This window comes from Pseudophryne corroboree, unplaced genomic scaffold, assembly GCF_028390025.1.
Source record: "Pseudophryne corroboree isolate aPseCor3 unplaced genomic scaffold, aPseCor3.hap2 scaffold_150, whole genome shotgun sequence".
NCBI classification, from domain to species: Eukaryota; Metazoa; Chordata; class Amphibia; order Anura; family Myobatrachidae; genus Pseudophryne; species Pseudophryne corroboree.
In genome coordinates, this window is record NW_026968131.1 from 159,430 (window position 1) to 180,169 (window position 20,740).

General features: G+C 47.0%; 21 non-coding genes and 2 pseudogenes across 21 annotated transcripts; 18 read left to right on the plus strand and 5 right to left on the minus strand.

The window, feature by feature from the left end:
* Positions 1-1,735: 1,735 nt before the first annotated feature.
* Positions 1,736-1,851, minus strand: LOC134999593 (U5 spliceosomal RNA). The gene has a single exon (XR_010201671.1). It is a non-coding gene; the product is annotated as a U5 spliceosomal RNA (small nuclear RNA).
* A 286-nt stretch (positions 1,852-2,137) lies between these two features.
* On the minus strand, positions 2,138-2,253 carry LOC134999582 (U5 spliceosomal RNA). The gene has a single exon (XR_010201661.1). It is a non-coding gene; the product is annotated as a U5 spliceosomal RNA (small nuclear RNA).
* Positions 2,254-2,523: 270 nt separating this feature from the next.
* On the minus strand, positions 2,524-2,639 carry LOC134999525 (U5 spliceosomal RNA). Its single transcript, XR_010201603.1, has one exon. It is a non-coding gene; the product is annotated as a U5 spliceosomal RNA (small nuclear RNA).
* Positions 2,640-2,783: 144 nt separating this feature from the next.
* On the plus strand, positions 2,784-2,911 carry LOC134999471 (U1 spliceosomal RNA; annotated as a pseudogene).
* Positions 2,912-3,504: 593 nt separating this feature from the next.
* On the plus strand, positions 3,505-3,668 carry LOC134999709 (U1 spliceosomal RNA). Its single transcript, XR_010201785.1, has one exon. It is a non-coding gene; the product is annotated as a U1 spliceosomal RNA (small nuclear RNA).
* Positions 3,669-3,820: 152 nt separating this feature from the next.
* On the plus strand, positions 3,821-3,983 carry LOC134999951 (U1 spliceosomal RNA). Its single transcript, XR_010202015.1, has one exon. It is a non-coding gene; the product is annotated as a U1 spliceosomal RNA (small nuclear RNA).
* Positions 3,984-5,313: 1,330 nt separating this feature from the next.
* On the plus strand, positions 5,314-5,477 carry LOC134999672 (U1 spliceosomal RNA). Its single transcript, XR_010201750.1, has one exon. It is a non-coding gene; the product is annotated as a U1 spliceosomal RNA (small nuclear RNA).
* Positions 5,478-5,629: 152 nt separating this feature from the next.
* Positions 5,630-5,764, plus strand: LOC134999418 (U1 spliceosomal RNA; annotated as a pseudogene).
* Positions 5,765-6,466: 702 nt separating this feature from the next.
* On the plus strand, positions 6,467-6,630 carry LOC134999635 (U1 spliceosomal RNA). Its single transcript, XR_010201715.1, has one exon. It is a non-coding gene; the product is annotated as a U1 spliceosomal RNA (small nuclear RNA).
* A 152-nt stretch (positions 6,631-6,782) lies between these two features.
* On the plus strand, positions 6,783-6,945 carry LOC134999433 (U1 spliceosomal RNA). The gene has a single exon (XR_010201532.1). It is a non-coding gene; the product is annotated as a U1 spliceosomal RNA (small nuclear RNA).
* A 671-nt stretch (positions 6,946-7,616) lies between these two features.
* Positions 7,617-7,780, plus strand: LOC134999640 (U1 spliceosomal RNA). Its single transcript, XR_010201719.1, has one exon. It is a non-coding gene; the product is annotated as a U1 spliceosomal RNA (small nuclear RNA).
* A 152-nt stretch (positions 7,781-7,932) lies between these two features.
* Positions 7,933-8,096, plus strand: LOC134999359 (U1 spliceosomal RNA). Its single transcript, XR_010201467.1, has one exon. It is a non-coding gene; the product is annotated as a U1 spliceosomal RNA (small nuclear RNA).
* Positions 8,097-8,764: 668 nt separating this feature from the next.
* Positions 8,765-8,928, plus strand: LOC134999796 (U1 spliceosomal RNA). Its single transcript, XR_010201868.1, has one exon. It is a non-coding gene; the product is annotated as a U1 spliceosomal RNA (small nuclear RNA).
* Positions 8,929-9,080: 152 nt separating this feature from the next.
* Positions 9,081-9,243, plus strand: LOC134999442 (U1 spliceosomal RNA). The gene has a single exon (XR_010201537.1). It is a non-coding gene; the product is annotated as a U1 spliceosomal RNA (small nuclear RNA).
* A 674-nt stretch (positions 9,244-9,917) lies between these two features.
* On the plus strand, positions 9,918-10,081 carry LOC135000093 (U1 spliceosomal RNA). The gene has a single exon (XR_010202124.1). It is a non-coding gene; the product is annotated as a U1 spliceosomal RNA (small nuclear RNA).
* A 152-nt stretch (positions 10,082-10,233) lies between these two features.
* Positions 10,234-10,396, plus strand: LOC134999434 (U1 spliceosomal RNA). Its single transcript, XR_010201533.1, has one exon. It is a non-coding gene; the product is annotated as a U1 spliceosomal RNA (small nuclear RNA).
* Positions 10,397-11,066: 670 nt separating this feature from the next.
* On the plus strand, positions 11,067-11,230 carry LOC134999641 (U1 spliceosomal RNA). The gene has a single exon (XR_010201720.1). It is a non-coding gene; the product is annotated as a U1 spliceosomal RNA (small nuclear RNA).
* A 152-nt stretch (positions 11,231-11,382) lies between these two features.
* LOC134999360 (U1 spliceosomal RNA) lies at positions 11,383-11,546 on the plus strand. Its single transcript, XR_010201468.1, has one exon. It is a non-coding gene; the product is annotated as a U1 spliceosomal RNA (small nuclear RNA).
* Positions 11,547-12,214: 668 nt separating this feature from the next.
* LOC134999797 (U1 spliceosomal RNA) lies at positions 12,215-12,378 on the plus strand. Its single transcript, XR_010201869.1, has one exon. It is a non-coding gene; the product is annotated as a U1 spliceosomal RNA (small nuclear RNA).
* A 152-nt stretch (positions 12,379-12,530) lies between these two features.
* Positions 12,531-12,693, plus strand: LOC134999443 (U1 spliceosomal RNA). The gene has a single exon (XR_010201538.1). It is a non-coding gene; the product is annotated as a U1 spliceosomal RNA (small nuclear RNA).
* A 671-nt stretch (positions 12,694-13,364) lies between these two features.
* LOC134999332 (U1 spliceosomal RNA) lies at positions 13,365-13,528 on the plus strand. The gene has a single exon (XR_010201445.1). It is a non-coding gene; the product is annotated as a U1 spliceosomal RNA (small nuclear RNA).
* Positions 13,529-20,157: 6,629 nt separating this feature from the next.
* Positions 20,158-20,273, minus strand: LOC134999566 (U5 spliceosomal RNA). Its single transcript, XR_010201644.1, has one exon. It is a non-coding gene; the product is annotated as a U5 spliceosomal RNA (small nuclear RNA).
* A 275-nt stretch (positions 20,274-20,548) lies between these two features.
* LOC134999510 (U5 spliceosomal RNA) lies at positions 20,549-20,664 on the minus strand. The gene has a single exon (XR_010201588.1). It is a non-coding gene; the product is annotated as a U5 spliceosomal RNA (small nuclear RNA).
* Between the last annotated feature and the right edge of the window lie 76 nt (positions 20,665-20,740).

Consider the following 20,740-nt stretch of genomic DNA (forward strand, 5'->3'; position numbering starts at 1 on the left):
CAAGTAAAGGAGATTCAACTGAGGCAGCACAAGGGAACTCTCATCTGGGGACAACAACTGCAGGGAGAACACATATTTTCAGATGAACATGGGAGGGCAGAAGGCTGCCTAATACTGAAGCACCCCCAAACAACAAACCAAATGCAACAACTAGTGCAAGCATTCCTGGGGGAAGGCCTGCAGCAGATGGATTTGAATATGGTGATGTCATCCAAGCAGTGGGTCAAAGTTGGCTTCAACCCTCGTCTGCATATGAAAAGAATAAAGGGGTGTGCAGGGCATGGCGGCCTTTTGCGGCGCTTGGATGACCCCTAGTTCGCATTAAACACCTCCACCCTCCTTCGGTGTGGGGCTCATGTTGGCTATGCCCCAGCCCCTGAAGCATTCAAGCTGATTTCTTGCAGCAGCTGGGCACTGTAACAGCTCCAGAGCTGCTCTGTAAAGCAAGTAAAAGGGTGTGGGCCCTGCAGCACTACCTGTAGTTTGCATTGTGCGTTGGAAGGCACAAAGTAAGCAGACGGGAGGAGAAGTCAGGATAGTGCGCAAGGGCATTCTTTTCTCTTAGTCCGTAGAGGATGCTGGGGTCACATTAAGAACCATGGGGTATAGACGGGATCCGCAAGAGACATGGGCACTTTAAGACTTTCAAAGGGTGTGAACTGGCTCCTCCCTCTATGCCCCTCCTCCAGACTCCAGTTATAGGAACTGTGCCCAGGGAGACGGACATTTCGAGGAAAGGATTTATTGTTAAACTAAGGTGAGCATCTTACCAGCTCACACCTTAAGCATGCCGCAGAACGTGGCATTCAACAGAACACAAGCCAACGGCATGAACAATTGCAGCAAAAAGCTGACCAGAACCATAACACAACATGTGTATAACCACAAGTAATAACTGCAGACACAGTATGGACTGGGACGGGTGCCCAGCATCCTCTACAGACTAAGAGAAAAGGATTTACCGGTAGGTATTAAAATCCTATTTTCTCATACGACCTAGAGGATGCTGGGGTCACATTAAGAACCATGGGGTTATACCAAAGCTCTTGAACGGGTGGGAGAGTGCGTACGACTCTGCAGCACCGAATGACCCAACTTAAGGTTATCATCAGCCAAGGTATCAAACTTGTAAAACTTAGCAAAAGTGTTTACTAAATAGCTGCTCGGCAAAGTTGCAATGCCGAGACTCCCCGACCAGCTGCCAAGGATGAACCCACCTTTCTAGTAGAATGGGTCTTCACCTACTTCAGTAACGGCAATCCTGCCGTGGAACGAGCATGCTGAATCTTACCACAGATCCAGCGCATAATGGTCTGCATGGAAGCAGGACACCCAATCCTGTTGGGAGCATACAGGACAAACAGAGCCTCTGTTTTCCTAATCTGAACCGTTCTGGTGACATAAATTTTCAAAGTTCTGACCACAGCCAGAGACTTTGACTCAACGAAGGTGTCAGTGGCCAAAGGCACCATGTGGAAAGATGAACCACCTTCGGCAGAAATTGTTGACGTGTCCTCAATTCTGCTCTATCTTCATGAAAGATCAAATAAAGGCTCTTGTGATACTGCATGGTTTGTACTGTTTTCCATGTGCTCCCAGATCTTTCAAGCAAGTAGCATGGTCAAGAAAGTTCTGTTTGAAAAGAAACAAACATTTACTGTCATTGTTATGCAAATAAACTTACATTAAAGCTAACAAGAAAGCACACCCGTTCTGTCTTTAAACTGATAAAAGAAACCCCAATAATATGGGGCATGCAAAAAGTGAGATAAAACTCAGTTTTGCTCCTCTCCACGGAAATCTTTAATAAAAGGCAAAATATTTGTTAGTTCTGAAGAGAAACCAGAGCATGACCAAGATTCCACCTGTCGCCTGAGTGCCATGCCAGCAGTTCTCATTCAGATCAAAGTGAGCACCCAATTTGAATGAAAGAAAGCAGATTTCTCACCAGGCTTCCCCTTGCTATAAACATGGTTTGTACTCTTTTCCATGTGCTCCCAGATCTTTCAAGCAATTAGTATGGTTAAGAAAGTTCTGCTTGAAAAGAAACAGACATTTATAGTCATTGTTATGCAAATAAACTTACATTAAAGCTAACAAGTAAGCACACTCGTTCTGTCTTTAAACTGATAAAAGAAACCCCAATAATATGGGGCATGCAAAAATTGAGATAAAACTCAGTTTTGCTCCTCTCCACAGAAATCTTTCATAAAAGGCGAAAGATTTGTTCGTTCTGAACAGAAACCAGAGCATGACCAAGATTCCACCTGTCGCCTAAATGCTGTGCCAGCAGTCCTCATTCAGATCAAAGTGAGCGCCCAACTTGAAAGAAAGCAGATTTCTCACCTGGCTTCTCCTTGCTATAAGCATGGTTTGTACTGTATTCCATGTGCTCCCAGATCTTTCAAGCAAGTAGCATGGTCAAGAAAGTTCTGTTTGAAAAGAAACAAACATTTACTGTCATTTCTATGCAAATGAGCTTACATTAAAGCACACTCATTCTATCTTTAAACCGATAAAAGAAACCCCAAAAAGATGGGGCATGCAAAAATTGAGATAAAACTTGGTTTTGCTCCTCTCCACGGAAATCTTTAGTAAAAGGCGAAAGATTTGTTCGTTCTGAAGAGAAACCAGAGCATGACCAAGATTTTCATCTGAAAATATGTGTTCTCCCTGCAGTTGTTGTCCCCAGATGAGAGTTCCCTTGTGCTGCCTCAGTTGAATCTCCTTTACTTGACAGAGATGTGCCTGAGCAGCGGCCCTCCCCAGCCCTATCCCAAATCATACTAATTTTGCATAGGAGATACCATGGTCATGAAGATTGTTCTCCCAGGGTGAGGTTCATTCATTGCATTCTGGGTATGCTGACCCCTGTGATTTTCCCAAATGTGGGAAACTCGCTTTTATACCCTTGTGCACTATCCTGACTTCTCCTCCTGTCTGCTTACTTTGTGCCTTCCAATGCACAATGCAAACTACAGGTAGTGCTGCAGGGCCCACACCCTTTTACTTGCCTTACAGAGCAGCTCTGGAGCTGTTACAGTGCCAAGCTGCTGCAAGAAATCAGCTTGAATGCTTCAGGGGATGGGGCATGGCCAACATGAGCCCCACACCGAAGGAGGGTGGGGGTGTTAAATGCGAACTAAGGGTCATCCAAGCGCCGCAAAAGGCCGCCATGCCCTGCATACCCCTTTTCTCTTTTCATATGCAGATGAGGGTTCCAGCCAACTTTTGCCCACTGCTTGGATGACATCACCGTATGCAAATCCGTCTTCTGCAGAACTTCCCCCAGGAATGCTTGTACTAGTTGTTGCATTTGGTTTGTTGTTTGGGGGTGCTTCAGTATTAGGCAGCCTTCTGCCCTCCCATGTTCATCTGAAAAAATGTGTTCTCCCTGCAGTTGTTGTCCCCAGATGAGAGTTCCCTTGTGCTGCCTCAGTTGAATCTCCTTTACTTGACAGAGATGTGCATGAGCAGCGGCCCTCCCCAGCCCTATCCCAAATCATACTTATTTTGCATAGGAGATACCATGGTCATGAAGATTGTTCTCCCAGGGTGAGGTTCATTCATTGCATTTTGGGTATGCTGACCCCTGTGATTTACCCAAATGTGGGAAACTCGACTGCATTATTTGTGGTAGTGGGGGACTGTGTTTGTGCTTTCCTCTGGTCAGTTCTGGTAAAACTCAGATTTCTTTGTCTCAGATTTTCCTCTAGCCTTGTTCTTCTTTCGAGAGTTCCCTTGTGCTGCCTCAGTTGGATCTCCTTCACTTTACAGGGAAGTACCCGAGCAGCGACCCTCCCCAGCTCTCGCCCAACTCCTACTTACCTGCCAGGTGAGATACTATGATCATGAAGGTGCTTCTCCCAGGGCAAGGCTCACCCATTGCACTCTGGGTGTGCTGCTCCTGCGATTTCCCCAAATGTGGGAAACTTGACTGCATAATTTGTGTTTCCCCTGGTCGGCTCTCGTATAATTCAGATCTCTTTGTCTCAGGTCTCTCTCCAGCCTAGTTTGCTGTCTGTTTCCACTTCTCTTTTCTTGAGCCGCTCCCTTCTATGCCCTTGCGCACTATCCTGACTTCTCCTCCTTTCTGCTTACTTTGTGCCTTCCAACGCACAATGCGAACTATAGGTAGTGCTGCAGGGCCCACACCCTTTTACTTGCCTTACAGAGCAGCTCTGGAGCTGTTACAGTGCCCAGCTGCTGCAAGAAATCAGCTTGAATGCTTCAGGGGCTGGGGCATAGCCAACATGAGCCCCACACCGAAGGAGGGTGGAGGTGTTTAATGCAAACTAGGGGTCATCCAAGCGCCGCAAAAGGCCGCCATGCCCTGCATAACCCTTTTCTCTTTTTATATGCAGATGAGGGTTCCAGCCAACTTTGGCCCACTGCTTGGATGACATCACCGTATGCAAATCCATCTTCTGCAGACCTTCACCCTGGAATGCTTTTACTAGTTGTTGCATTTGGTTTGTTGTTTGGGGATGCTTCAGTATTAGGCAGCCTTCTGCCCTCCCATGTTCATCTGAAAATATGTGTTCTCCCTGCAGTTGTTGTACCCAGATGAGAGTTCCCTTGTGCTGGGAAACTTGACTGCATAATTTGTGTTTCCCCTGGTCGGCTCTCGTATAATTCAGATCTCTTTGTCTCAGGTCTCTCTCCAGCCTAGTTTGCTGTCTGTTTCCACTTCTCTTTTCTTGAGCCGCTGCCTTCTATGCCCTTGTGCACTCTCCAGACTTCTCCTGTCTGCTTACTTTGTGCCTTCCAACGCACAATGCAAACTACAGGTAGTGCTGCAGGGCCCACACCCTTTTACTTGCCTTACAGAGCAGCTCTGGAGCTGTTACAGTGCCCAGCTGCAGCAAGAAATCAGCTTGAATGCTTCAGGGGCTGGGGCATAGCCAACATGAGCCCCACACCGACGGAGGGTGGAGGTGTTTAATGCAAACTAGGGGTCAGCCAAGCGCCGCAAAAGGCCGCCATGCCCTGCATGCCCCTTTTCTCTTTTCATATGCAGACGAGGGTTGAAGCCAACTTTGACCCACTGCTTGGATGACATCACCATATGCAAATCCATCTGCGGCAGGCCTTCCCCCAGGAATGCTTGCACTAGTTGTTGCATTTGGTTTGTTGTTTGGGGGTGCTTCAGTATTAGGCAGCCTTCTGCCCTCCCATGTTCATCTGAAAATATGTGTTCTCCCTGCAGTTGTTGTCCCCAGATGAGAGTTCCCTTGTGCTGCCTCAGTTGAATCTCCTTTACTTGACAGAGATGTGCCTGAGCAGCGGCCCTCCCCAGCCCTATCCCAAATCATACTTATTTTGCATAGGAGATACCATGGTCATGAAGATTGTTCTCCCAGGGTTAGGTTCATTCATTGCATTCTGGGTATGCTGACCTCTGTGATTTCCCCAAATGTGGGAAACTCAACTGCATTATTTGTGGTAGTGGGGGACTGTGTTTGTGCTTTCCTCTGGTCAGCTCTGGTAAAAGTCAGATTTCTTTGTCTCAGATCTTCCTCTAGCCTTGTTCTTCTTTCAAGAGTTCCCTTGTGCTGCCTCAGTTGGATCTCCTTCACTTGACAGGGGGGTGCCCGAGCAGCGACCCTCCCCAGCTCTAGCCCAACTCCTACTTACCTGCCAGGTGAGATACTATGATCATGAAGTTGCTTCTCCCAGGGCAAGGCTCACCCATTGCACTCTGGGTGTGCTGCCCCTGCGATTTCCCCAAATATGGGAAACTTGATTGCATAATTTGTGTTTCCCCTAGTCGGCTCTCATATAATTCAGATCTCTTTGTCTCAGGTCTCTCTCCAGCCTAGTTTGCTGTCTGTTTCCACTTCTTTTTTCTTGAGCCCCTCCCTTCTATACCCTTGTGCACTATCCTGACTTCTCCTCCTGTCTGCTTACTTTGTGCCTTCCGATGCACAATGCAAACTACAGGTAGTGCTGCAGGGCCCACACCCTTTTACTTGCCTTACAGAGCAGCTCTGGAGCTGTTACAGTGCCAAGCTGCTGCAAGAAATCAGCTTGAATGCTTCAGGGGCTGGGGCATGGCCAACATGAGCCCCACACCGAAGTAGGGTGGGGGTGTTTAATGCGAACTAAGGGTCATCCAAGCGCCGCAAAAGGCCGCCATGCCCTGCATACCCCTTTTCTCTTTTCATATGCAGATGAGGGTTCCAGCCAACTTTGGCCCACTGCTTGGATGACATCACTGTATGCAAATCCGTCTTCTGCAGACCTTCCCCCAGGAATGCTTGTACTAGTTGTTGCATTTGGTTTGTTGTTTGGGGGTGCTTCAGTATTAGGCAGCCTTCTGCCCTCCCATGTTCATCTGAAAATATGTGTTCTCCCGGCAGTTGTTGTCCCCAGATGAGAGTTCCCTTGTGCTGCCTCAGTTGAATCTCCTTTACTTGACAGAGATGTGCCTGAGCAGCGGCCCTCCCCAGCCCTATCCCAAATCATACTTATTTTGCATAGGAGATACCATGGTCATAAAGATTGTTCTCCCAGGGTGAGGTTCATTCATTGCATTCTGGGTATGCTGACCCCTGTGATTTCCCCAAATGTGGGAAACTCAACTGCATTATTTGTGGTAGTGGGGGACTGTGTTTGTGTTTTCCTCTGGTCAGCTCTGGTAAAAGTCAGATTTCTTTGTCTCAGATCTTCCTCTAGCCTTGTTCTACTTTCGAGAGTTCCATTGTGCTGCCTCAGTTTGATCTCCTTCACTTGACAGGGGGGTACCCGAGCAGCGACCCTCCCCAGCTCTAGCCCAACTCCTACATAACTGCCAGGTGAGATACTATGATCATGAAGGTGCTTCTCCCAGGGCAAGGCTCACCCATTGCACTCTGGGTGTGCTGCTCCTGCGATTTCCCCAAATGTGGGAAACTTGACTGCATAATTTGCGTTTCCCCTGGTCGGCTCTCGTATAATTCAGATCTCTTTGTCTCAGGTCTCTCTCCAGCCTAGTTTGCTGTCTGTTTCCACTTCTCTTTTCTTGAGCCGCTGCCTTCTATGCCCTTGTGCACTCTCCTGACTTCTCCTGTCTGCTTACTTTGTGCCTTCCAACGCACAATGCAAACTACAGGTAGTGCTGCAGGGCCCACACCCTTTTACTTGCCTTTCAGAGCAGCTCTGGAGCTGTTACAGTGCCCAGCTGCTGCAAGAAATCAGCTTGAATGCTTCAGGGGCTGGGGCATAGCCAACATGAGCCCCACACCGACGGAGGGTGGAGGTGTTTAATGCGAACTAAGGGTCATCCAAGCGCCGCAAAAGGCCGCCATGCCCTGCATACCCCTTTTCTCTTTTCATATGCAGATGAGGGTTCCAGCCAACTTTGGCCCACTGCTTGGATGACATCACCGTATGCAAATACGTCTTCTGCAGACCTTCCCCCAGGAATGCTTGTACTAGTTGTTGCATTTGGTTTGTTGTTTGGGGTGCTTCAGTATTAGGCAGCCTTACTACTCTCCCATGTTCATCTGAAAATATGTGTTCTCCCTGCAGTTGTTGTCCCCAGATGAGAGTTCTCTTGTGCTGCCTCAGTTGAATCTCCTTTACTTGACAGAGATGTGCCTGAGCAGCGGCCATCCCCAGCCCTATCCCAAATCATACTTATTTTGCATAGGAGATACCATGGTCATGAAGATTGTTCTTCCAGGGTGAGGTTCATTCATTGCATTCTGGGTATGCTGACCCCTGTGATTTCCCCAAATGTGGGAAACTCGACTGCATTATTTGTGGTAGTGGGGGACTGTGTTTGTGCTTTCCTCTGGTCAGCTCTGGTAAAAGTCAGATTTCTTTGTCTCAGATCTTCCTCTAGCCTTGTTCTTTTTTTGAGAGTTTCCTTGTGCTGCCTCAGTTGGATTTCCTTCACTTGACAGGGGGGTGCCCGAGCAGCAACCCTCCCCAGCTCTAGCCCAACTCCTACTTACCTGCCAGGTGAGATACTATGATCAGGAAGGTGCTTCTCCCAGGGCAAGGCTCACCCATTGCACTCTGGGTGTGCTGCTCCTACGATTTCCCCAAATGTGGGACACTTGACTACATAATTTGTGTTTCCTCTGGTCGGCTACTCGTATAATTCAGATCTCTTTGTCTCAGGTCTCTCTCCAGCCTAGTTTGCTGTCTGTTTCCACTTCTCTTTTCTTGAGCCCCTGCCCTTGCCCTTGTGCACTCTCCTGACTTCTCCTGTCTGCTTACTTTGTGCCTTCCAACGCACAATGCAAACTACAGGTAGTGCTGCAGGGCCAACACCCTTTTACTTGCCTTACAGAGCAGCTCTGGAGCTGTTACAGTGCCCAGCTGCTGCAAGAAATCAGCTTGAATGCTTCAGGGGCTGGGGCATAGCCAACATGAGCCCCACACCGACGGAGGGTGGAGGTGTTTAATGCGAACTAAGGGTCATCCAAGCGCCGCAAAAGGCCGCCATGCCCTGCATACCCCTTTTCTCTTTTCATATGCAGATGAGGGTTCCAGCCAACTTTGGCCCACTGCTTGGATGACATCACTGTATGCAAATCCGTCTTCTGCAGACCTTTTCCCTGGAATGCTTGTACTAGTTGTTGCATTTGGTTTGTTGTTTGGGGGTGCTTCAGTATTAGGCAGCCTTCTGCTCTCCCATGTTCATCTGAAAATATGTGTTCTCCCTGCAGTTGTTGTCCCCAGATGAGAGTTCCCTTGTGCTGCCTCAGTTGAATCTCCTTTACTTGACAGGGATGTGCCTGAGCAGCGGCCCTCCCCAGCCCTATCCCAAATCATACTTATTTTGCATAGGAGATACCATTGTCATGAAGATTGTTCTCCCAGGGTGAGGTTCATTCATTGCATTCTGGGTATGCTGACCCCTGTCATTTCCCCAAATGTGGGAAACTCGACTGCATTATTTGTGGTAGTGGGGGACTGTGTTTGTGCTTTCCTCTGGTCAGCTCTGGTAAAAGTCAGATTTCTTTGTCTCAGATCTTCCTCTAGCCTTGTTCTTTTTTCGAGAGGTTCCTTGTGCTGCCTCAGTTGGATCTCCTTCACTTGACAGGGGGGTGCCCGAACAGCGACCCTCCCCAGCTCTAGCCCAACTCCTACTTACCTGCCAGGTGAGATACTATGATCAGGAAGGTGCTTCTCCCAGGGCAAGGCTCACCCAATGCACTCTGGGTGTGCTGCTCCTACGATTTCCCCAAATGTGGGACACTTGATTACATAATTTGTGTTTCCTCTGGTCGGCTCTCGTATAATTCAGATCTCTTTGTCTCAGGTCTCTCTCCAGCCTAGTTTGCTGTCTGTTTCCACTTCTTTTTTCTTGAGCCCCTCCCTTCTATACCCTTGTGCACTATCCTGACTTCTCCTCCTGTCTGCTTACTTTGTGCCTTCCGATGCACAATGCAAACTACAGGTAGTGCTGCAGGGCCCACACCCTTTTACTTGCCTTACAGAGCAGCTCTGGAGCTGTTACAGTGCCAAGCTGCTGCAAGAAATCAGCTTGAATGCTTCAGGGGCTGGGGCATGGCCAACATGAGCCCCACACCGAAGTAGGGTGGGGGTGTTTAATGCGAACTAAGGGTCATCCAAGCGCCGCAAAAGGCCGCCATGCCCTGCATACCCCTTTTCTCTTTTCATATGCAGATGAGGGTTCCAGCCAACTTTGGCCCACTGCTTGGATGACATCACTGTATGCAAATCCGTCTTCTGCAGACCTTCCCCCAGGAATGCTTGTACTAGTTGTTGCATTTGGTTTGTTGTTTGGGGGTGCTTCAGTATTAGGCAGCCTTCTGCCCTCCCATGTTCATCTGAAAATATGTGTTCTCCCGGCAGTTGTTGTCCCCAGATGAGAGTTCCCTTGTGCTGCCTCAGTTGAATCTCCTTTACTTGACAGAGATGTGCCTGAGCAGCGGCCCTCCGCAGCCCTATCCCAAATCATACTTATTTTGCATAGGAGATACCATGATCATAAAGATTGTTCTCCCAGGGTGAGGTTCATTCATTGCATTCTGGGTATGCTGACCCCTGTGATTTCCCCAAATGTGGGAAACTCAACTGCATTATTTGTGGTAGTGGGGGACTGTGTTTGTGTTTTCCTCTGGTCAGCTCTGGTAAAAGTCAGATTTCTTTGTCTCAGATCTTCCTCTAGCCTTGTTCTTCTTTCGAGAGTTCCATTGTGCTGCCTCAGTTTGATCTCCTTCACTTGACAGGGGGGTACCCGAGCAGCGACCCTCCCCAGCTCTAGCCCAACTCCTACATAACTGCCAGGTGAGATACTATGATCATGAAGGTGCTTCTCCCAGGGCAAGGCTCACCCATTGCACTCTGGGTGTGCTGCTCCTGCGATTTCCCCAAATGTGGGAAACTTGACTGCATAATTTGCGTTTCCCCTGGTCGGCTCTCGTATAATTCAGATCTCTTTGTCTCAGGTCTCTCTCCAGCCTAGTTTGCTGTCTGTTTCCACTTCTCTTTTCTTGAGCCGCTGCCTTCTATGCCCTTGTGCACTCTCCTGACTTCTCCTGTCTGCTTACTTTGTGCCTTCCAACGCACAATGCAAACTACAGGTAGTGCTGCAGGGCCCACACCCTTTTACTTGCCTTTCAGAGCAGCTCTGGAGCTGTTACAGTGCCCAGCTGCTGCAAGAAATCAGCTTGAATGCTTCAGGGGCTGGGGCATAGCCAACATGAGCCCCACACCGACGGAGGGTGGAGGTGTTTAATGCGAACTAAGGGTCATCCAAGCGCCGCAAAAGGCCGCCATGCCCTGCATACCCCTTTTCTCTTTTCATATGCAGATGAGGGTTCCAGCCAACTTTGGCCCACTGCTTGGATGACATCACCGTATGCAAATACGTCTTCTGCAGACCTTCCCCCAGGAATGCTTGTACTAGTTGTTGCATTTGGTTTGTTGTTTGGGGTGCTTCAGTATTAGGCAGCCTTCTGCTCTCCCATGTTCATCTGAAAATATGTGTTCTCCCTGCAGTTGTTGTCCCCAGATGAGAGTTCTCTTGTGCTGCCTCAGTTGAATCTCCTTTACTTGACAGAGATGTGCCTGAGCAGCGGCCATCCCCAGCCCTATCCCAAATCATACTTATTTTGCATAGGAGATACCATGGTCATGAAGATTGTTCTTCCAGGGTGAGGTTCATTCATTGCATTCTGGGTATGCTGACCCCTGTGATTTCCCCAAATGTGGGAAACTCGACTGCATTATTTGTGGTAGTGGGGGACTGTGTTTGTGCTTTCCTCTGGTCAGCTCTGGTAAAAGTCAGATTTCTTTGTCTCAGATCTTCCTCTAGCCTTGTTCTTTTTTTGAGAGTTTCCTTGTGCTGCCTCAGTTGGATTTCCTTCACTTGACAGGGGGGTGCCCGAGCAGCGACCCTCCCCAGCTCTAGCCCAACTCCTACTTACCTGCCAGGTGAGATACTATGATCAGGAAGGTGCTTCTCCCAGGGCAAGGCTCACCCATTGCACTCTGGGTGTGCTGCTCCTACGATTTCCCCAAATGTGGGACACTTGACTACATAATTTGTGTTTCCTCTGGTCGGCTACTCGTATAATTCAGATCTCTTTGTCTCAGGTCTCTCTCCAGCCTAGTTTGCTGTCTGTTTCCACTTCTCTTTTCTTGAGCCCCTGCCCTTGCCCTTGTGCACTCTCCTGACTTCTCCTGTCTGCTTACTTTGTGCCTTCCAACGCACAATGCAAACTACAGGTAGTGCTGCAGGGCCAACACCCTTTTACTTGCCTTACAGAGCAGCTCTGGAGCTGTTACAGTGCCCAGCTGCTGCAAGAAATCAGCTTGAATGCTTCAGGGGCTGGGGCATAGCCAACATGAGCCCCACACCGACGGAGGGTGGAGGTGTTTAATGCGAACTAAGGGTCATCCAAGCGCCGCAAAAGGCCGCCATGCCCTGCATACCCCTTTTCTCTTTTCATATGCAGATGAGGGTTCCAGCCAACTTTGGCCCACTGCTTGGATGACATCACCGTATGCAAATCCGTCTTCTGCAGACCTTTTCCCTGAAATGCTTGTACTAGTTGTTGCATTTGGTTTGTTGTTTGGGGGTGCTTCAGTATTAGGCAGCCTTCTGCTCTCCCATGTTCATCTGAAAATATGTGTTCTCCCTGCAGTTGTTGTCCCCAGATGAGAGTTCCCTTGTGCTGCCTCAGTTGAATCTCCTTTACTTGACAGGGATGTGCCTGAGCAGCGGCCCTCCCCAGCCCTATCCCAAATCATACTTATTTTGCATAGGAGATACCATTGTCATGAAGATTGTTCTCCCAGGGTGAGGTTCATTCATTGCATTCTGGGTATGCTGACCCCTGTCATTTCCCCAAATGTGGGAAACTCGACTGCATTATTTGTGGTAGTGGGGGACTGTGTTTGTGCTTTCCTCTGGTCAGCTCTGGTAAAAGTCAGATTTCTTTGTCTCAGATCTTCCTCTAGCCTTGTTCTTTTTTCGAGAGTTTCCTTGTGCTGCCTCAGTTGGATCTCCTTCACTTGACAGGGGGGTGCCCGAACAGCGACCCTCCCCAGCTCTAGCCCAACTCCTACTTACCTGCCAGGTGAGATACTATGATCAGGAAGGTGCTTCTCCCAGGGCAAGGCTCACCCAATGCACTCTGGGTGTGCTGCTCCTACGATTTCCCCAAATGTGGGACACTTGATTACATAATTTGTGTTTCCTCTGGTCGGCTCTCGTATAATTCAGATCTCTTTGTCTCAGGTCTCTCTCCAGCCTAGTTTGCTGTCTGTTTCCACTTCTCTTTTCTTGAGCCGCTCCCTTCTATGCCCTTGTGCACTATCCTGACTTCTCCCGTCTGCTTACTTTGTGCCTTCCAACGCACAATGCAAACTACAGGTAGTGCTGCAGGGCCCACACCCTTTTACTTGCTTTACAGAGCAGCTCTGGAGCTGTTACAGTGCCCAGCTGCTGCAAGAAATCAGCTTGAATGCTTCAGGGGCTGGGGCATAGCCAACATGAGCCCCACACCGAAGGAAGGTGGAGGTGTTTAATGCAAACTAGGGGTCATCCAAGCGCCGCAAAAGGCCGCCATGCCCTGCACACCCCTTTTTTATTTTCATATGCAGACGAGGGTTGAAGCCAACTTTGACCCACTGCTTGGATGACATCACCATATGCAAATCCATCTGCTGCAGGCCTTCCCCCAGGAATGCTTGCACTAGTAGTTGCATTTGGTTTGTTGTTTGGGGGTGCTACAGTGTTAGGCAGCCTTCTGCCCTCCCATGTTCATCTGAAAATATGTGTTCTCCCTGCAGTTGTTGTCCCCAGATGAGAGTTCCCTTGTGTTGCCTCAGTTGAATCTCCTTTACTTGACAGAGATGTTCCTGAGCAGCGGCCCTCCCCAGCCCTATCCCAAATCATACTTATTTTGCATAGGAGATACCATGGTCATGAAGATTGTTCTCCCAGGGTGAGGTTCATTCATTGCACTCTGGGTATGCTGACCCCTGTGATTTCCCCAAATGTGGGAAACTCGACTGCATTATTTGTGGTAGTGGGGGACTGCGTTTGTGCTTTCCTCTGGTCAGCTCTGGTAAAAGTCAGATTTCTTTGTCTCAGATCTTCCTCTAGCCTTGTTCTTCTTTCGAGAGTTCCCTTGTGCTGCCTCAGTTGGATCTCCTTCACTTGACAGGGGGTGCCCGAGCAGCAATCCTCCACAGCTCTAGCCCAACTCCTACTTACCTGCCAGGTGAGATACTATGATGTTCACTGTTAGGGCAATCAGGATGTGGAATTCCCTGCCAGGGAAGGTGGTAATGGCGGACTCTGTAATTGGATTTAAAAAAGGAATGGATACATTTCTGAATGAAAAAGCTATCCACGGTTATAATACTTAAAATATCAACATGGTTAATCCGGGGGTAACATGAGTTATAGTAGCTAACTAGTCATAAAACATTATTCAGCAAGTATGTAGAATCATCACAACTTAAAACAGGTTGAACACGATGGGCAATTTGCCTCTATTCAACCTCAAAAACTATGTTACTATATGTTACTATATTACTATGTTACTGTAGTATACAGAACACCACAATGTAATGAGCAGTGATAGTGAGCACTGATGAGGATACTAGAACTGACACTGAGCAGCAAGATGCTGCACTGGACTATTAGTAATGTACTGTAGTATGCTGAGCACCACAATGCAGCACAAGACAATGAGCAGTGATACTGAGCACTGATGAGGATACTACCGAGAACTGACACTGAGCAGGAGAGACACACTACTAGTATTACTGAGCAGCAATAAGTAACCACTGATACTGAGCACTGATATTGAGATTTCCACTGAGAGAACATAGCCACGTCCTCTCCGCTCTCTCTTCAATGCACGAGTAAAAATGGCGGCAACGCGCAGCTCTTTATATGGAATCCGAATCTCGAGAGAATCCGACAGCGGGATGATGACATTTTCCCTTGTTCAGGTTTTCCGAGTCAGGCGGGAACAACCGAGCCTGCCTCGGACCAGTGTAAACCACATGGAGTTCGTCGGGAATTCGGTTCTCGGAGAACCGAACCCGCTCCTCTCTACCTTATACCCATCAATTTTTTTATTTTCAATCTAAGCCCCTGCAGTTTTCTGTAAGCATCTGCTTCGCTATGATGATCAACAAGTCACAAGGGCAAACACTCAGGGCTTGAGGCGTAGATCTTAGGACCAGCTGCTACAAGCATGGCAGAGGTGTCACTATCACTGGTGACACCCAGAGAGGTGGCGAAGAAGATTGTAATGCAGTGCGCGCAGATAAGCAGCGCAATGGTAAAAAGGAGGCATGGTTTCATAGGTAGGGGCGTGGCCTGGTGGCCTGAATCTACATTTTGTTGCTCCGGGTGTCCCGGGGGTTGGGGGCTGCACCCGGGGACTAGTGTGTGTGCGGTGCTGGCTCCTGCACAGTGACAGGGCATGGCCACCCAGCATGACGCCTCCATTCTTGACCATGCTGTAATTGCAGTCGCACTGCAGTTCAGCGTGATCATAAAAAATGGTGTAGCCTCCTGCTGGTGCAAACTGTATGTGCGCGCAGGAAGCCGCCACCATTTTTGTGATCACAGCGGCTGAATGTGATGTCATACAGCCGCTGTGACCACGCCCCCTGTGTCTCCTCCGTTGCAGACCCCATTTTGAAGCCTTGCCCCCGCACCGCTCCATCCCTGACTTGGAAATGGAGTGTTGCTGACCCCCCTCTCCCCCCCCCGCCCCGATTGACAGGCAGAGGCGATCGCATTCTCTGCGGGGTGCCGCAGAAAATGCAGGCACATGCGTATGCTGTTAGCAATTTTTGCAGTTGGATCGCTTATTGTGATTGCATTCCAACCTGAATCAGGCCCTATTACCTATCACAATGCGCTGCGGGCAGTACAAAATTGGGTTAATATAGGAGTAAAACTCCCAGACCTGTGCTCCTTAACTGTACCTGGTGGCTAGTGGAGCGGCTGCCCAGTAATCAGTGTCCACGCCAGTGCGCACACGGTCCACCCCCTACGGCCACGCTCCCCTTCATCAGCGGCCTCGTGATCCGGAAGGGCGGTGTGTGTGTGACTGACCTTAGGAAGAAACTGGAGCCTCCGCTGCAGTGACCCAGCAACCAGGGCACGGGAGTATACAGCGCCGCTGGGAGTGATGAAGCTGCAGTAAAGATGTCCATTAGACCTAGCCTGCTGCAGCCCTTGTAGATTCTCATAAAACAAGTTCTTCTTTTCTTGTCAAAATTAATAGCTAAGAATAGGCTGCCTGAGGCAGGCCCCTGTTAAGTGGCCTGCTACTGAAGGCACCAACTACAAACTGAGCTCCCTGTTCATGGAAGCGGGGTTATAGAGGAGGATGCGCTGAGCATCTTGGGAACAGTCAAAAGCTTTGAGCCGGTTGGTGCCTCAGATCAAGATCCTACTCTACACCCCAATGTGAATCCTTGTGGAGTCCAGTGTACCCCACAGAAGAAATTAATGTGTCACACCCATTGGCAGCAACCTTAGAATAGCTGCTGACGGGCACAATTGAGAAAGGAAGGGGGGGGGGGGGGACATTTGAATCCAGCACATAGATGCAATTCAAATATGTAATTTGTACCTTCCTATTTTAAAATATAATGGATGAACCTCACCCTGTGAGAACAATCTTCATGATCAAGAGATCTCATATGCAAAATAAGTATGAGTTGGGATAGGGCTGGGGAGGGTGGCTGCTCGGGCAGCCCCTCCCCCGTCAAGTTAAGGAGATTCAACTGAGGACGCACAAGGGAACTCTCGTCTGGGGACAACAACTGCAGGGAGACCACATCTATTCAGATGAACATGGGAGGGTGGAAGGCTGCCTAATATTGAAGCACCATCAAATATCAAACCATATGCAACAACTAGTACAAGCATTCCTGGGGGAAGGTCTGCAGAAGACGGATTTGCATACGGTGATGTCATCCAAGATGTGGGCCAAAGTTGGCTGGAACCCTCATCTGCATATGAAAAGAGAAAAGGGGCATGCAGGGCATGGCGGCCTTTTGCGGTGCTTGGATGACCCCTAGTTCGCATTAAACACCCCCACCCTACTTTGGTGTGGGGCTCATGTTGGCCATGCCCCATCCCCTGAAGCATTCAAGCTGATTTCTTGCAGCAGCTGGGCACTGTAACAGCTCCAGAGCTGTTCTGTAAGGCAAGTAAAAGGGTGTGGGCCCTGCAGCACCACCTGTAGTTCGCATTGTGCGTTGGAAGGCACAAAGTAAGCAGACGGGAGGAGAAGTCAGGATAGTGCGCAAGGGCATCCTTTTCTCTTAGTCCGTAGAGGATGCTGGGGTCACATTAAGAACCATGGGGTATAGACGGGATCCGCAAGAGACATGGGCACTTTAAGACTTTCAAAGGGTGTGAACTGGCTCCTCCCTCTATGCCCCTCCTCCAGACTCCAGTTATAGGAACTGTGCCCAGGGAGACGGACATTTCGAGGAAAGGATTTATTGTTAAACTAAGGTGAGCATCTTACCAGCTCACACCTTAAGCATGCCGCAGAACGTGGCATTCAACAGAACACAAGCCAACGGCATGAACAATTGCAGCAAAAAGCTGACCAGAACCATAACATAACATGTGTATAACCACAAGTAATAACTGCAGACACAGTATGGACTGGGACGGGTGCCCAGCATCCTCTACGGACTAAGAGAAAAGGATTTACCGGTAGGTATTAAAATCCTATTTTCTCATACGACCTAGAGGATGCTGGGGTCACATTAAGAACCATGGGGTTATACCAAAGCTCTTGAACGGGTGGGAGAGTGCGTACGACTCTGCAGCACCGAATGACCCAACTTGAGGTTATCATCAGCCAAGGTATCAAACTTGTAAAACTTAGCAAAAGTGTTTACTAAATAGCTGCTCGGCAAAGTTGCAATGCCGAGACTCCCCGACCAGCTGCCCAGGATGAACCCACCTTTCTAGTAGAATGGGTCTTCACCTAATTCAGTAACGGCAATCCTGCCATGGAATGAGCATGCTGAATCTTACCACAGATCCAGCGCATAATGGTCTACATGGAAGCAGGACACCCAATCCTGTTGGGAGCATACAGGACAAACAGAGCCTCTGTTTTCCTAATCTGAACCGTTCTGGTGACATAAATTTTCAAAGTTCTGACCACAGCCAGAGACTTTGACTCAACGAAGGTGTCAGTGGCCAAAGGCACCATGTGGAAAGATGAACCACCTTCGGCAGAAATTGTTGACGTGTCCTCAATTCTGCTCTATCTTCATGAAAGATCAAATAAAGGCTCTTGTGATACTGCATGGTTTGTACTGTTTTCCATGTGCTCCCAGATCTTTCAAGCAAGTAGCATGGTCAAGAAAGTTCTGTTTGAAAAGAAACAACATTTACTGTCATTGTTATAGAATTTGGGAGAAAAAACAAGAAGAAATCTGCACTGTTGACGCACTGGACAGAATGAATGAATCATAAAATATAACCTTTATTAAGTATGTATTAAAATTGGATAAATATTAATATTATTATCCCAAACTGCAGTGAAACATAAAGGTTAAAATCACAGAACTAACATACATGTGCATAAGAAGAATAAAGAGATGTGAAAAAAAGGTTTAAAAAGCGTGTCCGTGTGTGATTATTTTTGAAGGCACAACCCTGGCGGGGTTGTTTATATAGATATATATGTTGCTAATAATCACTTTCTAGCGTAATGTTATTAAATAGCTGTTAGTATCTATGTCGTCAGGTACCACTGGGTCGTATCCTATATACTCCCTTCACTCAATAGGGGTTACCTCCCGGGAAGCCATCCCCATTGGCGAATTTGTGGGGGTGATTGAGTATAACCGGTAAGCTAACCTCCAATTTGTGGGGTGCTTAGGTAGATGGGGATCACTTATTTCTCTGTGTCCCCTAAGACTATATTCCTAAATTCAATACCACAGGGGGATAGCTTTCTATATCGGATAAGGAATCACTTGATAGGGAAATCTCTATGCATCATGGAAAGATCATATTTATTAATATCCAAACTAAAAAAATGATGAATAGCTTTAATTTAGCTGTTTAGATATAGTTAATTGGCGAGATATACCAACAGGTGCGGTTGCCTTAAGGAATATGGCAATTCCAATATAAATAGCAGCCCTCCTTCATATAATCAGCCAGATCTTATTAAATCTGGTCCAGATATAGCCGTTCAGATATACTTAATTGACAACATATATCAATCGGTGGGGTTGCCTTAAGGAATATAGCAATTCCAATTCTCATATAAATAGCAACCTTCCTTCATATATTCAGCCAGATCTTATTTAATCTGATCTAGGCGTAGGCAATAATGCTTTCCTTAGAGGTATAGCCACCTCAATTCTTATTAGGAAGCAAAGTGTCTGTCATAATGGTTTATCCAATTCATCTAAGAAATAATATATTCCATGTGTCAGAGATTCATTACTCTCTATTTACACTGTTAAAGAGTTAATTCTTATTATGTTACAGTGTAATGAAATTATCATATAGGGAGATGTGGCAATTCCATGTGCTATATATATAATAACCCTTAGTGGTCCAGATTCCACAATGAGGAATTTTCTTATAAACCGCTGAAACACACAGCTGTTTGACTGACTTCCAAATATATCTATCTCACTTTGTAACAGTCTTATGATAGAGAAACTGTTACATATTCGGTCACTTAGTTATCTAAAGGTAAACAGACTCAGTGTGAGGGTAATATAATATATCAAATGCGCTGTCAATAATCGTGGTAACTGGTGTAATAATGTGGTATATTGAGTATGCTAGTAAGGCATATAACTGCTCTCCAGCCTTTAAGTGTTACCAATCAATTTGTTACACTGTAAAGGATTTATGGTGTCCTGTTAGGACATGCAGCTGCTAGGCTGACTCAAAGATTTATCCATTTGTAACAATTATGTAACAGTTATATACATGTTACTGGTATTACATAGAAATAGTATGACACAGGCCAGCAGTCCCATGTGTCTAGATTCCACAATAGGAGATTTTCTTTGTCTTATAAACTGCTGGAACACACAGCTGCTAGACTGACTTCAAATATATATATTACTTTGTAACAGTCTTATAGTAAAGAGACTGTTACACACTGTCATTTAGTTATCTCAAGGTTAGCAGATTCTGTGTGAGGATAGTGTTCTGTTAGAACATGCAGCTGCTAGGCTGACTCATAGAAAATGTATCCATTTGTAACAAATGACACATACAGCATTAAATTAATATCTATAGCAGCCCATGTGACATCTCTACTCTTATCATAATTGTCTGGTTATTGCCAATCTGGACAGCAGGAGTGATATATATTCACTAGTCCCAATATCCCATCATATAAATATACCCACACTGATATACTTTCTTATCAAGAGTTATTAGTAGCTATCTGTATGCACTTTAGACATTGTATCTGCTAAGTGACATCATATCTAGTGTATTCCTTTCTTATAGCTCAGCTTCTATTCCCTATTAGTGGAGACTAACAGCTAACATCATAATCATATATTTTTGTTTTATAACATTTCACATGAGTCAAATACACGCGGACACGCCGTGCCCTACACGTGTGTTTCACTGCATCTATGGCAACTTACATTAAAGCTAACAAGAAAGCACACTCGTTCTGTCTTTAAACTGATAAAAGAAACCCCAATAATATGGGGCATGCAAAAATTGAGATAAAACTCAGTTTTGCTCCTCTCCACGGAAATCTTTAATAAAAGGCGAAATATTTGTTAGTTCTGAAGAGAAACCAGAGCATGACCAAGATTCCACCTGTCGCCTGAGTGCCATGCCAGCAGTTCTCATTGAGCTCAAAGTGAGCACCCAATTTGAAAGAAAGATAGCAGATTTCTCACCAGGCTTCCCCTAGCTATAAACATGGTTTGTACTCTTTTCCATGTGTTCCCAGATCTTTCAAGCAATTAGTATAGTCAAGAAAGTTCTGTTTGAAAAGAAACAAACATTTACTGTCATTTCTATGCAAATGAGCTTACATTAAAGCACACTCGTTCTATCTTTAAACAGATAAAATAAAACCCCAATAAGATGGGGAATGCAAAATTTGAGATAAAACTCAGTTTTGCTCCTCTCCACGGAAATCTTTAGTAAAAGGCGAAAGATTTGTTCGTTCTGAAGAGAAACCAGAGCATGACCAAGATTCCACCTGTCGCCTGAGTGCCATGCCAGCAGTCCTCATTCAGCTCAAAGTGAGCACCCAATTTGAAA